This window comes from Pteropus vampyrus, unplaced genomic scaffold, assembly GCF_000151845.1.
Source record: "Pteropus vampyrus isolate Shadow unplaced genomic scaffold, Pvam_2.0 Scaffold94, whole genome shotgun sequence".
NCBI classification, from domain to species: Eukaryota; Metazoa; Chordata; class Mammalia; order Chiroptera; family Pteropodidae; genus Pteropus; species Pteropus vampyrus.
Genome location: NW_011888875.1, coordinates 4,049,851 through 4,061,491, shown reverse-complemented (window position 1 = coordinate 4,061,491; position 11,641 = coordinate 4,049,851). Strand labels below are relative to the sequence as shown.

Sequence of the window (11,641 nt, the reverse complement as noted above, 5' to 3'; positions counted from 1 at the left end):
TTTTTTATAGTAAGCAGAATTCCAATTTCAAGAGAAAACACATCAGAACCCAAAGAAATGACAAACTATTTTAATAAAAACTGGCTCATATTTTAGATATTTCTCTAAATTCCCTAGCTAGAGACATTGCCGCTATGAAATGTAAAACTATCTGGGGCTACATAATATTGCCTATTTCTTTATTAATCAACTACCATGGACATTTCATATGAAATTGCTGTCATTACTAAGGCACCCCAAATTCCAGCGTTTATATTGTAGGCTTGTGCTGTGTAAAATTAAAACTTATGACGTTTATACTTTGAGGAGCTTAAAACGTTGAGTGTGCTTGTACTACACTAAGAAAAAGTAACTATCATAACATAGTATTTTTACATGACGGACAGTGCATCACCACAAACACATCACTAGGGGACAGGAATTTTTCAGCTTCATCATTATTATATCTTATGGGACCACAGACGTGTATGCAGCACGCCACTGACGGAAAAGTGGTTATGTGGTAAAGTACTGTATAGGGACTATTCACAAGGTGATAGAAAGAAACAAGGTAAGGCACGAAGATAAAGAATAAGAAGAGACCATATGAATATAAAGTTAGAAACAAAAAATGAGCCTGGAAGACCGAAACGGACCAAAGTTTATTTCTGCGAATCCCGCTCAATCGAAATGACTAAATATTAGATCTGAGCCCAGATGATGACGTATTTATCACGAGCAACAGCCAATACTGAAACATTCCAGGAAAAGAAGAAAGTAGATAGGCCGTTGGCGACTTCTTTATTGTAATGGGATTTTACTCGTCAGAAAGGGGGCAGATACGAGGGATGGAAGAGACTACATGGAATATTCTAAAAGCAGGAAAACAGAGACACGGCGTTTCTGTGGATTAGTTGCCCTAAGTCCCAAACAAACGGCTGGTGTTTGAGTTTTCTTATCTAAACACATAGGTACTATGTCATCTCATCTTCTGTCTCCTGGAAGGACACTTGTCATTGGATTTAGGGCCCACCCGGGTAATCTGAAATAGTCTGTCTCATCTCAAGATCCTTAAATTAATTACATCTGCAAAGACCCCCCTTCCCCCCTTTTTTTTGCAAATGAGGTCATGTTCACAGGTTGCAGAGATGTGAATTTAGACACGTCCCTTTGGGGCCACCATTCAACTCACTGCGCCTTCCCTCCCTTCTCTCAGGGATCCATTTTTCTTAAAGAGTCTTCCTTTTCTGTCTTCTTTCCTCCTTCTCTTTAGTTGGAAACCTGGGACTGTCGCCCTTGCTGGTTGTAACCAGAAAAATAAAGTGGCCGACTCCCATCCTATGGTGAAGGGCTTAGCGGCTGATGGGGCTACCCAGGGTGGAATGGGGTGAGGACGAAAATGATGCTGCTTAATTGGTGGATCCGTATCCCCATCCAATCATGCCCCCAATTCTATGTTGAAGTCCTAGGTCCCACTACCTCAGAATGCGGCCTTATTGGGAAATGGGGTGTCTGCAGATGTCATTAAGATCGGAAGAGGTCATCCCGGAGTAGGGCGGGCCCCTAATGCACGATGACTGGCATCCTTACAAAAGAGGAAAAGTTTGGAAACAGATACCCACACAAGGAGAAGGCCCTGTGAAGATGAAGGCAGAGGTCAGAGTGATGTAGCTATGAGCCAAGAAACGTCGAAGATTTCCAGCAGACCCCAGAAGCCACGGGGGAGAGAGGGACAGATTCTCCCTCCCCGCCCTCAGAAGGGACCAGCCCCGCTCACACCTTAGCTGCCACAACCGTGAGACAGTAAATATCTGTTGTTTAACCTACTTAGCTAGTGGCCCGACAGCCCTACAAACTCATATACTCCAACACCTGGGTTTAGGTCCCTGTTTTGAGAAGCTATTTGGAAGAGGAGACTGCAAATACTAGTAACGAGCTTCTGCTTTGTTTGACAGATCTTCGCGTATAACCTGGTCACGTGTCATTACGCGTTGTCATTTGCTTTTAGTACACTTGGAAATCTCCCAGAGAGACATCCCCATCTTCTAGGGCTCTAAAATTTAAGATTAGTGTTTACGACAGAATAAGCAAAAGCAAATAAACACTGCTGAAAGCAAAAATGATGATTTTTTCAGACATTTACATCAGCTGAAATCATTGCTGTCATCACCACTGAAATCTGTTCTGTCCTTGTCTGTTAAAAAGAAGAACTCGCTTTGCTCTCCCTGGAATCAACCAAGCACAGACCCAGCGCTGATGGACGCACGGCCAGCTCAGGACCAGTTTCTCTAGAAAGTCCTCCCCAATGACATAAACCCCGGGGTGTCCACGGGGATGATCTCTAACATTACTGGGCACAGAACATAAAGTTGACAATTTTGTCATCAGGCACCCCTCTCAACTGAGTCGACTCACGAATTTCAGGAGGGTTAATTAGACGGGTCTCCTTACTGCTAACCTCCCTGTGGAGAAGGTGCGACTTGGGGAAGCCAGCGTGTACTGGACCTCTACTCTGCAAATGAAAGACTGCCTGCACGCAGCCATCTGCAGGTTTCAGAGAGGCAGGGGAAATGGCCAGGACACGCCACTACCTATCCAGAAAGATGACGTCACCACCGGGGGGCGGGGACCTTGGTTCTGAAGGAATACAGGAAATAAGTGACCTCATACATACTCTAGCAAAGTGCTTTCTGTTTGTTCCCCCCGTAAAAGGCATTGGGCTGAGCTCTGGGTTGACAACAAGGCAAGCGGTTATCCACCAAGGGCTCGCGTCCCCGAGGGAGGGACAGAATGCACATCCATTTAGGGACTATGGAGAACATACGTAAAAATACTATGACTTCTTCATTGGTCAGGTCAATCAAAACAGAAATCGATCTATTTCACTGCCTGATACTGTGCTATAGGTCTGAAGACGTCTTCATTTTACCTTATGATTTTGTTCTTGCACGATTATACTGGGATCACGCACCGGTGTGTGTGACTCTTGTGCTGACCACGTCTGTGGCCCCCATCAGTTACCAGATGAAACACAGGCACTTTGGGGCCAGAGAGCAGGACCCTGAGTTCTGGGGAGCCTGTCTCTTCTCGCTCGGTGGGTGGCCTTGCTTGTAATTTTGTGAATCATGCACAGGAGTTGGGGCACTAGGGTGTGTCTCCTGTTTCTTTTGCTTCCTACGGTGTTTGCTTCTTTGTCTGGTGGGCTCCAACTTCCCCAGGCTCAGCTCAGAGGTCATGGCTCTTAGGTAGGAGGTCCTTGATCCCCTCCTCTGGAAGCTGCCTTAGCGGCCCCTTACTGAGACAGGTGCAGGCCTGCCTCAGTAACCCTGTGACAAGGGACACTGGTACTGTTCACCTGAGCTCCTAGGACCTGGCCGGGACTGGCCTGGGTCAAGGTAGGCATTCCATAAACAGTGTACTAAATGATGCCTCATCCAATCTCTACATCTAAAAAGCAGCCATGAACACACAAACCAGAGCCCTACCCAAACCCGACTACTGCAAACACGTGAGCCTCCCCAAATAAATTTTAAAATTGAGGCATAAGCTATAGTCCCCAAGCGCAGGTTGTTTTCAGAGATTTGCATGATCTCTAATGTTAGTCAGTCCTAAATTCAATGTCATGTGGCTTTATTTTCACCATAAAAATCTTGCATGCATATATCTTTCAGTAACGCATTTGGTTGCCTGGGAAACCAGAGGGGCTGTGCTGAGAGAGAGAAACGATTTGGAGAGAACTGGCCTCAGAAGCGTCTCTGGACTGTTCTCTCAGGGTGCAGTCATCCGCCCCGCACAAACACATCATGCACACCTGAGCTGCCGGAACTCCCCCGCCAGGTCCCGCTCCCCTGGTGAGCGGACGGGGAGAGGGAGGTATGGTGACTCAAGCGTGGACGAAGGACACGGCGTGATCATCTGCAGGGGTGGGGGTCACAGCCGGCGCTGTTTCCAGCTAATTTCATCGGCCACCAAGAGTAGTGCTTTGATGGGTTTTCTACATGGGATGAGTTTTGGAATGATCAGAGAAAGACTGGAAAGAATAAAGCTGTCGAGGAGAGATGGGATTTATCAGGTTGGTTTCCAGGGCTCCCTGTGAGATGTCTGTGTGGATATGGAGCAAGTTTCCTCAGCTCTGGCACTGATGATATTTGGGGCTGGATCCTACGTTGCTGTGGGGCGCTGTGCTGGACACTGGGGTGGTCTGCGGCATCCCTGGGCTCTACACACAATGTGCCAGTAGCAAACCCACCCCCCACACCAGGCGTGATGAGAAGTCTCTTCAGACATTGCCAAATGTCCCCTGGGGGACAACCTGAGCCTTGCTGAGAGCCACTGCCCTAGGGACTCACGTGAGGGGAGACCAGGTGTGTCAGCTTGAGCTTCTGTAAAAAAATGCCACAGCCTGAGCAGCTTAACCAACAGACGCCTGTTCGCTCGGTTCTAGAGGCTAGAAGTGCAAGGTGAGGGTGCTAATCGATCAGGTTCCTTGCATTCCAGGTTCGTAGAAAGTGCTTCCTTGGTGTGTGCTCACGTGGCCTTTCCCCAGCGCACGTGTGTGGAGAGAGAAATCTCTCTCTTCCTGTTATAAGGGCACTGAAACCATTGTGACGGTCTCACCGCAGTCACATCATCTGAGCACAGCTGCTTCCACAAAACTCCGCCTCTAACCCCAGCACAGCGTGGGGTGGGGCTTCACAATACGAATTTGGGAAAAGGACATGAACATTCACTTCATAATACCAGGTACCTGCTAGAAACGGGGGAAGGAAAGTCACTTGCTGACAGCCAGAGGGAGGTCATATCGGGAGCCGGCAGGAAGATTGCTTTTGCCAAGGTCCCCTCTTGTCTACCCTGTGCCTCTCGCTTCGCCCCCGTACCCTCACGAGGCCCTGGAACTTCACGCCTCGGGCTTTGGGAGGCTTCTGTGTGTGTAGAGGGGTAGACAAGGAATGTGAGTTGGTGTAAGTGACATAATACAAATTGCTTGTCAAATTTCCTCTCTCACTTGTCTACAGAGTGTGAAGGTGGGAACGTGCACACAGAGAAACATAAATGTCTAAACATGCATTGGTGTGGACGGTGTACTAACTTTCAACCTGACAAATGAAAACGTAAGACTTGTCAAATGTGTCATGATAACTCCCTCCTCACCAGCAGCAAGGAAAAGCACGCTCCCCGAGGGGACCCTGGCAAGCCCTTGAATTGATGCCTCTCAGGTGCATTCATCGTGTACCAAGCACTGCAGATGGCCGTGCGTGTCCCTTACCTACGAAGCTTCCCAACACGCTGTCAGGTCTGGCGATCCTTCTACTTTTTCAGACACCGACCCCCTCCCTCATGCGTGGTATGACTTCGATAAATGATTGGTTTCAATACCACGTGTGCAAAAGTCACTTAAAGAGTGCTTTTTCCACAAGGAGGAAAGATCTCGCCATTTCTATCTCCTGGTGGTCCTTTTACTTAAGCACTAAATTTGTAAGCCACGAGCCACTCACTGTCTTAGTGAAGATGTATCCTGTTTCCCCCACGCGGTTACAGACAACTGTTAACAAACAATAATGGGGGTATTTCCAGCTCCAGGCTCATCGCAAGGCCTAACGAATGGTCAATGAAAGAGTCTACTGAGTTGAATAAAGGGCCACTTCAATAGTCTAGTCTTAGTAAGTTGTTATCTAAGCAGTTTCGACTCTGGGATTCTGCAGGTGTTACTTAGCCCACAGAACTTGAACAGGATGCCCCTGTTCCCATGCACATTTCCTTCCTCTTTCAAGCCTCGCTCTTCCTCCACGCAAGCGCGCTGGTTCAGAGACTTTTAGAAGAAGGGTTCATGAACATTCCCTTGAAAGAAATACACCCAAGTATCCATCAACCCAGGACTCAATGGAAAGCAGACCCAATGAGACACCAAGTCCTGTTTCGTCTTTTTCGTTGGCTAAGTCCCTGGTGCTCACAGCTCCACCATGCTTCCTTCACAGGTAGCGTCCGTTGCTACAGCCTGGCCTATAAGCAGAGAAGGGAGAGAAATCTACAGTGGATAATCCACTCCCAACTACTCGGTCAGGTTAAGTTTTATTACGACTGTAACGAAAAGCTCATTTAAAAGAAAGTATATTTTAGAATCGGAGAGCTCTGTTACAACTCTCACATACATCCCCATGGATATATAAATGGCCAGACCCTGATAAAAACACAACTTTGATCCACAGCCTATAGCAATCTGCCTAGGAAACTGGTCCTCTAGCTACAAAAAACCCAGGAAGCCAGACTGGCTTAAGTCTGACTCGCAGGAAGCCAGATTGCTCTCTTTTGGTGACAATCCAGGAAGCTAAATAACGACTTCTGTAACAATTGGCCCCAAACGGCCAACTTTGATTAATAACTAGCAGCACCTCAAATTTAGGAACCAATCTAGGACCAACCAGAGAAAGCGCACTCCTAACCAACCACACAGGATGCCCTGCTTCCGGTTATCCGCTCAGGGCACCCCGAGCCTTCCCCGTTGTCTCCTATGAAGCTCTTCCGCTCTCCGGCCTGGCTCTGAATCTCAGTGATGGCGGCTGGCTCCCTTGCCACAGGAAGCTCAGAACAGCCTTTGCTTTTTCATTTGGTTAGTCTTTGTTTACTTCTGCACCCCCCGCCCCGACTCAACCATGACAACATGTATTCTTAAGTAAATTACCTCAGATTGGCGCGTGGCTTTCCTTTTCAAGGGTTTCAAGGAGGCTCTTTATTAAACAATACGGCCACCCCTAGGATGGAGCGTGACATCTGCCCAGTGGCTAAGGGTACCAGTGGGAGCCCATGATGACTAGGACACGCAGAGAAGGACAAGAGCTAATGGAGACTGAAGAGAATTCTGGATGAGGGACAAGCGACCAGACATGCTGCGGTTTGGTTAGGGCAACGACCATGTGAAGAACCGTGAGGTGAGCCTCTGGTTAATCTCCTTAACCGTGGCAGGGAGTGGAGACGAAATGACAAGAACCCGGGCCCTGCCTGGCGGGAGCTGAAAGCACACGGTGTGACACTGAGCTGACTTGACCTCGGGCATTTGGAACTTCTCCTGGCGTGTACCTCTAGCAAGAAAGAAGAAATAGAAAAATATAGATATTTGACACTAATAAATAAGTTCAGAGGATATATGAAAATGTTCTAATAACTGAGAAATCAAAACTGCGAAAGATTCTTTTTATGAGAATTGAGACATTATTCTCCATCACTTTGTTAGAATTAGACTTTTTTTTTTTTAGGTATAGATCCTGTAATGTTTGTTCCCTATGAACTTAAAGCATAACAACCAACTGCTTGTTCTTTCAACAAATATTTACTGACAGTGAGATTTTGTTGGCCTCGGACTTATTCCAAAAGCAAACAGGAGTGACAGGCTCAGACCTGTGTCCCAAAGCAAGTGAGAATACACTTCCAAATAAATCTTACTTTGAAAACACTCAAGTTCTGCTCATTGTTTCTTCACGACTCAAAGCTAAGCATTTAAGAAGCACTGCCACTCCATTCTGCTTATGTTCTGTGAGCTCTCAGACTCGAAAAGGGTGCGCTGTAATACGAACGTCTGTGAACACATGGCGTGGTTTCGAATGGGCTGGTGCTGGTGTCCAGCGGGATGACCGGCTCGCCAAGGGCAGAGGTTCCCTGTCATACTTTTCATGCCCACTTGGGAGGGAATAATTGAGCGTGGGTGGAGGGGCAGGGACACTGGAGCCAAAGTGCTGTTAAAAGTGGAAATGAATTTTTGATAACGGATAGCTTTGTGTTATCTGGGGATCTGTTCCCTCTCAAGGTCATCTGTCTATCTGGTCGGTGATGGAAGAGAACACTTCTCGACACACGTGTCTACCTTCAGGCCATGAAGAGAGGAAGCCTCCACCCCCCACTCCCAACGCCCCCGCCAGCCCTTCACCATCAGGTGAGCATCACACACTGTCTCCATCACCATCCTTTACCATCTCACTGTCCCCGTGAAGAGGACTTCCTATTCTGGAGATCCCCACCCCGGCAAACAGCTCGACTGCTCAGTACAGAATTTGTGGGAGACCCATCAAGTCAACAGAAAGCATCGACAGACTGTCTGTGCCCTATGACTCTTTGAATTCCTGTCCCTATCGATCCTGAACTGTGGCAAGTCCCAGCAGAGAGAGACTGGCCTTCACCCAGACTTCAGATTCTCAACAAAATCTGTCATCTCGCTCAAGACACTGACAAAGCTCTGTTAAGTGGTGCTGTTTGTCACTGTGGTAAGCAATAACAGTTCCGTTTTAGCAGGGGGCTGCTACTAGAAATTCAAGTAGAGAAGGCTGGCGGGGAGGAATAATGTCCCCTCTACTCTTCTAGGTTCTTCTGGCTGATCTAACAATTAAACTGACATGGGAATGATTAACAGGAGAAAAACAAATTTAATGACATATGTACTGGGACCCCATAAAACAACGGGAGTCACAACCAGTCAGGCAACCGAGGCATCTATGTCATTCTATGCTAAGAAGAAGGGGTTAGGAATCTGGGACTTCCAAGGGGAGAAAGACCATGTACAGAAAGATGAGAATGTTTGGTAGACAAACGTTTATCCTGCCATGCAGAGGTAAGGGGACACAGTAAAGACTGTGAGCAAACGGGCCTTGCCTAGCTCCCCTAGCCCGTGACACCTGGCCCACATGCTTTGTAGTTATCTATGGTGATAACTCTGGTCCTGGACGATGCTCTCTATCTAGATTCTTTTAGGCAGTTAAGGAGGAGGTTAATCTTCCTGAGTCCTTTGGGTTTTAGTTGTCTTTTAGTTCAAAATGATTCATACACCAAAATGATACTTTCTGGGGAGGCTCGTTCTGAGCCCCTTCAAGGGCGTCTGAGGCAAAAGCCTTTTGTGTTCGCCCGTCATTAGATATGCTATAGAAATCACTGTGTAACATCTAAGGTTTGTAGATTTTAATTAACGAGGCATTATTTTGGGTCTGGGCCTATCATGCTGTTTTTCCATGAGTTGATTTATTTCCTATTACTAATAATAAACAAGACGCAAGTAGGGAAGCGGCTAGTTTAGTTTTAGATTTAATCAGCTGTTGTTAAAGGCCTGAATGTAGGCAGTTTATTGAAAGTTTCTAAGAGAAATTAGAATAAGAGAAGGGTGATAGACATGACTCGCTGTGAGCTCACCGCCAGGCCAACTTACTCTCAGATGACTAATCAATTTGGTCTCATTTGAAGCTTAAACCAAAGGTGCTTTTCTTTTTTCTTCTCTAATAATTTCTTTCCAGGCTTTGATGTTTTTGAAAGTGGAGGACAGCTTATCAGAGAAGTTCCAGAGGGGGAGAAAAAAAGACCGCTTAAATGGTGCTATGAATGAAAAAGATGAATTTCAGTGTCTATAGGAAGAGGCTGAGCTCTTTGATATAAAGCAAAGCATATTCAATACCAAAGAAGAAATTCAACTACACTGGATAATGCACTCAAATCCTTCCTGAGAATCCTCATCTCAAAGGATTTGCCTAAAAATGTCCTATTTACCTGAGATTTTTTTTTATGGTTCACTGGAGACGCCATCGGATGGTCTTTTTCTGGGCGCACGATTTAGAGTGGGGTGCACTGGAGACACCGCTACGTGGAAAGACAGCCCTGTGGGGAGTGCACATGCACTGGGTCACGAAATGCGTTTGATCTTCTAGCTGGTGTTCGTGTGTCTGACTTGGTTTCAGGCGAGCTTGTTTTGGTAATTAAAGCCTAGCATTCTTGGCAGTTTTTTCCTCTTAAAATTAAAGAATAACAAAACAAGCTCTCTCTTTTTTATCGAACGCTGCATGTGTGTAGAATGTAATTATAGGTACTTGGGGTTCTAGCTTCTCGTGTTACTTGCAGATAGCTCTTTATGGCCAACATTTTCCTTCACTGTTCCAGGAGGCCCTTTGGAAGGATAGAGATATGATGCCCGAATATAAAACCTCAGTGAAAGGAGTAGGTTTCTTTTTGGGAAAAATTAAGCATCTGCATAAAAAAAGATTTGTGCCTGCAATAAAACAAAACATGTTTTTGCTTTATTGGGAAACAATATTTTATTGGAAAAAAAGTATCATCACAATAAGCTTGAGCTAACTTTAAATACTATACTGAGAGTTTTTAATCTCTTTCTCACAGAACAGAGGCATTAAATAACGTTTGCCTGGGGGCCTTCACTGAACCAAGAGAAATCTATGAAGGAGCATGAGCAAGTAAGAAACTTCTAGAACGAGTACTGCAGTAATAGCAATGGAGCCTGAGAGTGACAATAGCAGTGGACGTTAACTCAGGGCTGGCCATGTTCCAAGTATTGTCCGTATGTCTTCATTTATTTCTCAGGACAGCCCTATGAGGTCAATTCCATTATTATCTCTGTTTCAAATGGGAAGGGAAGGCAAGTAATTTGCCCAAAGGACCTGAGCTAGAAAATACACTCCACCACCCATCGCTGGGCCAGAAAGAGACGGTAGCAAGGAATATCAGACATGACAAGGGTGGGGTAAGAAACACATTTCCTGTTGCCTTCGTCACTTCCCTGCAAACCCCACCTGGGGTTCAGGCCCACCTGTATCGACCTTCGGCCCCCAACCTTACAGCTGTTTCTTCCCAATCCTTGCCGCCCACCCCACGAATCACAGCTCCAGCCTTTCCCTGAAAAGAATAGCAGCCTTTGGCTGGCTCTGTTATCAGTGAAGTTTTAGAGCATTTTCTCTGAAAAAGTTGAAAGCTTGCTATATAGTAAACATAATTTAACATTTTCTGGATGACTTAGGGCCTTTGCTGGGGTATCATTTATCTTTCTGCATTATAATAATGGTGTTGCGAAGAGCTGCTTGCCCACAGTCAGTGGCCTCAGACAGTTCTACGTTTATATGCATACAAAGAGCAGTTTCCATCCGCTAATAATGCCCCTTTGTTTCTGGCTTCTTACTTTAATATACTCTCTAATGTGAACCAGCAGACTGGGAATCTGGACGTGCTTTCTGAGAACAGCGCACGGGCTTCATGACAGCCATCTGCCCGCTGGACCTGTGCGATGCGAAGGGCCAGATTCGCCGCCTGTCACGTGACTGCTGGCTTGTGGTCTGGCTAGACCCAAATCACTTCTTTCACACCACGGGCTTGAGGTATGAGAAAAGGGAAAGGGTCTGAGAAAAGAGGAACCATCGCCAGAAGTCAGGCTAGTCAAGCGCTCCTGAGATCTTGCAGGGACTCAGAACGACGACGTGGAGATGGCTTTGAACTGGGGACCCTGGAGACACAGCTGATGTCGAAAGAAGCCTCTTCTGCGCTTCCCTTCTCGGACTAAAGGCAGAGCCTTCTACAGAAGGAAGATGACATAAATACTCACTCTTGAGAAATCCTACTCCCAAAGGAGACTGACCATTAGCACTGGGATGAGAAATTGCATAAATTTTATAGATGCTGCCACACCTTCCACATGTGTCTCCTGGAAGCCCTATCTCCCCTTTTCCCGATTAAGCTGGTGTAAAATGATTACTCTTAGCTGTTCTCAGAATTATTCAGATTATCGAGAATTCCACATACATGTGAATAAAATATTTTTCCTGTTAATTGGTCTATTGTTGATTAATTCACCCCTATCACTACATCACAGGACCTAAGAGGGTAGAGAAAATTTTCCTCTCGGCAATCT

At 46.2% G+C, this 11,641-nt stretch overlaps 1 protein-coding gene across 1 annotated transcript in view; it reads right to left on the bottom strand.

The window, feature by feature from the left end:
* Positions 1-11,641, bottom strand: part of CTNND2 (catenin delta 2) — a 700,986-nt gene that overhangs the window by 66,683 nt on the left and 622,662 nt on the right. The gene's annotated exons all lie outside the window — the stretch shown is intronic.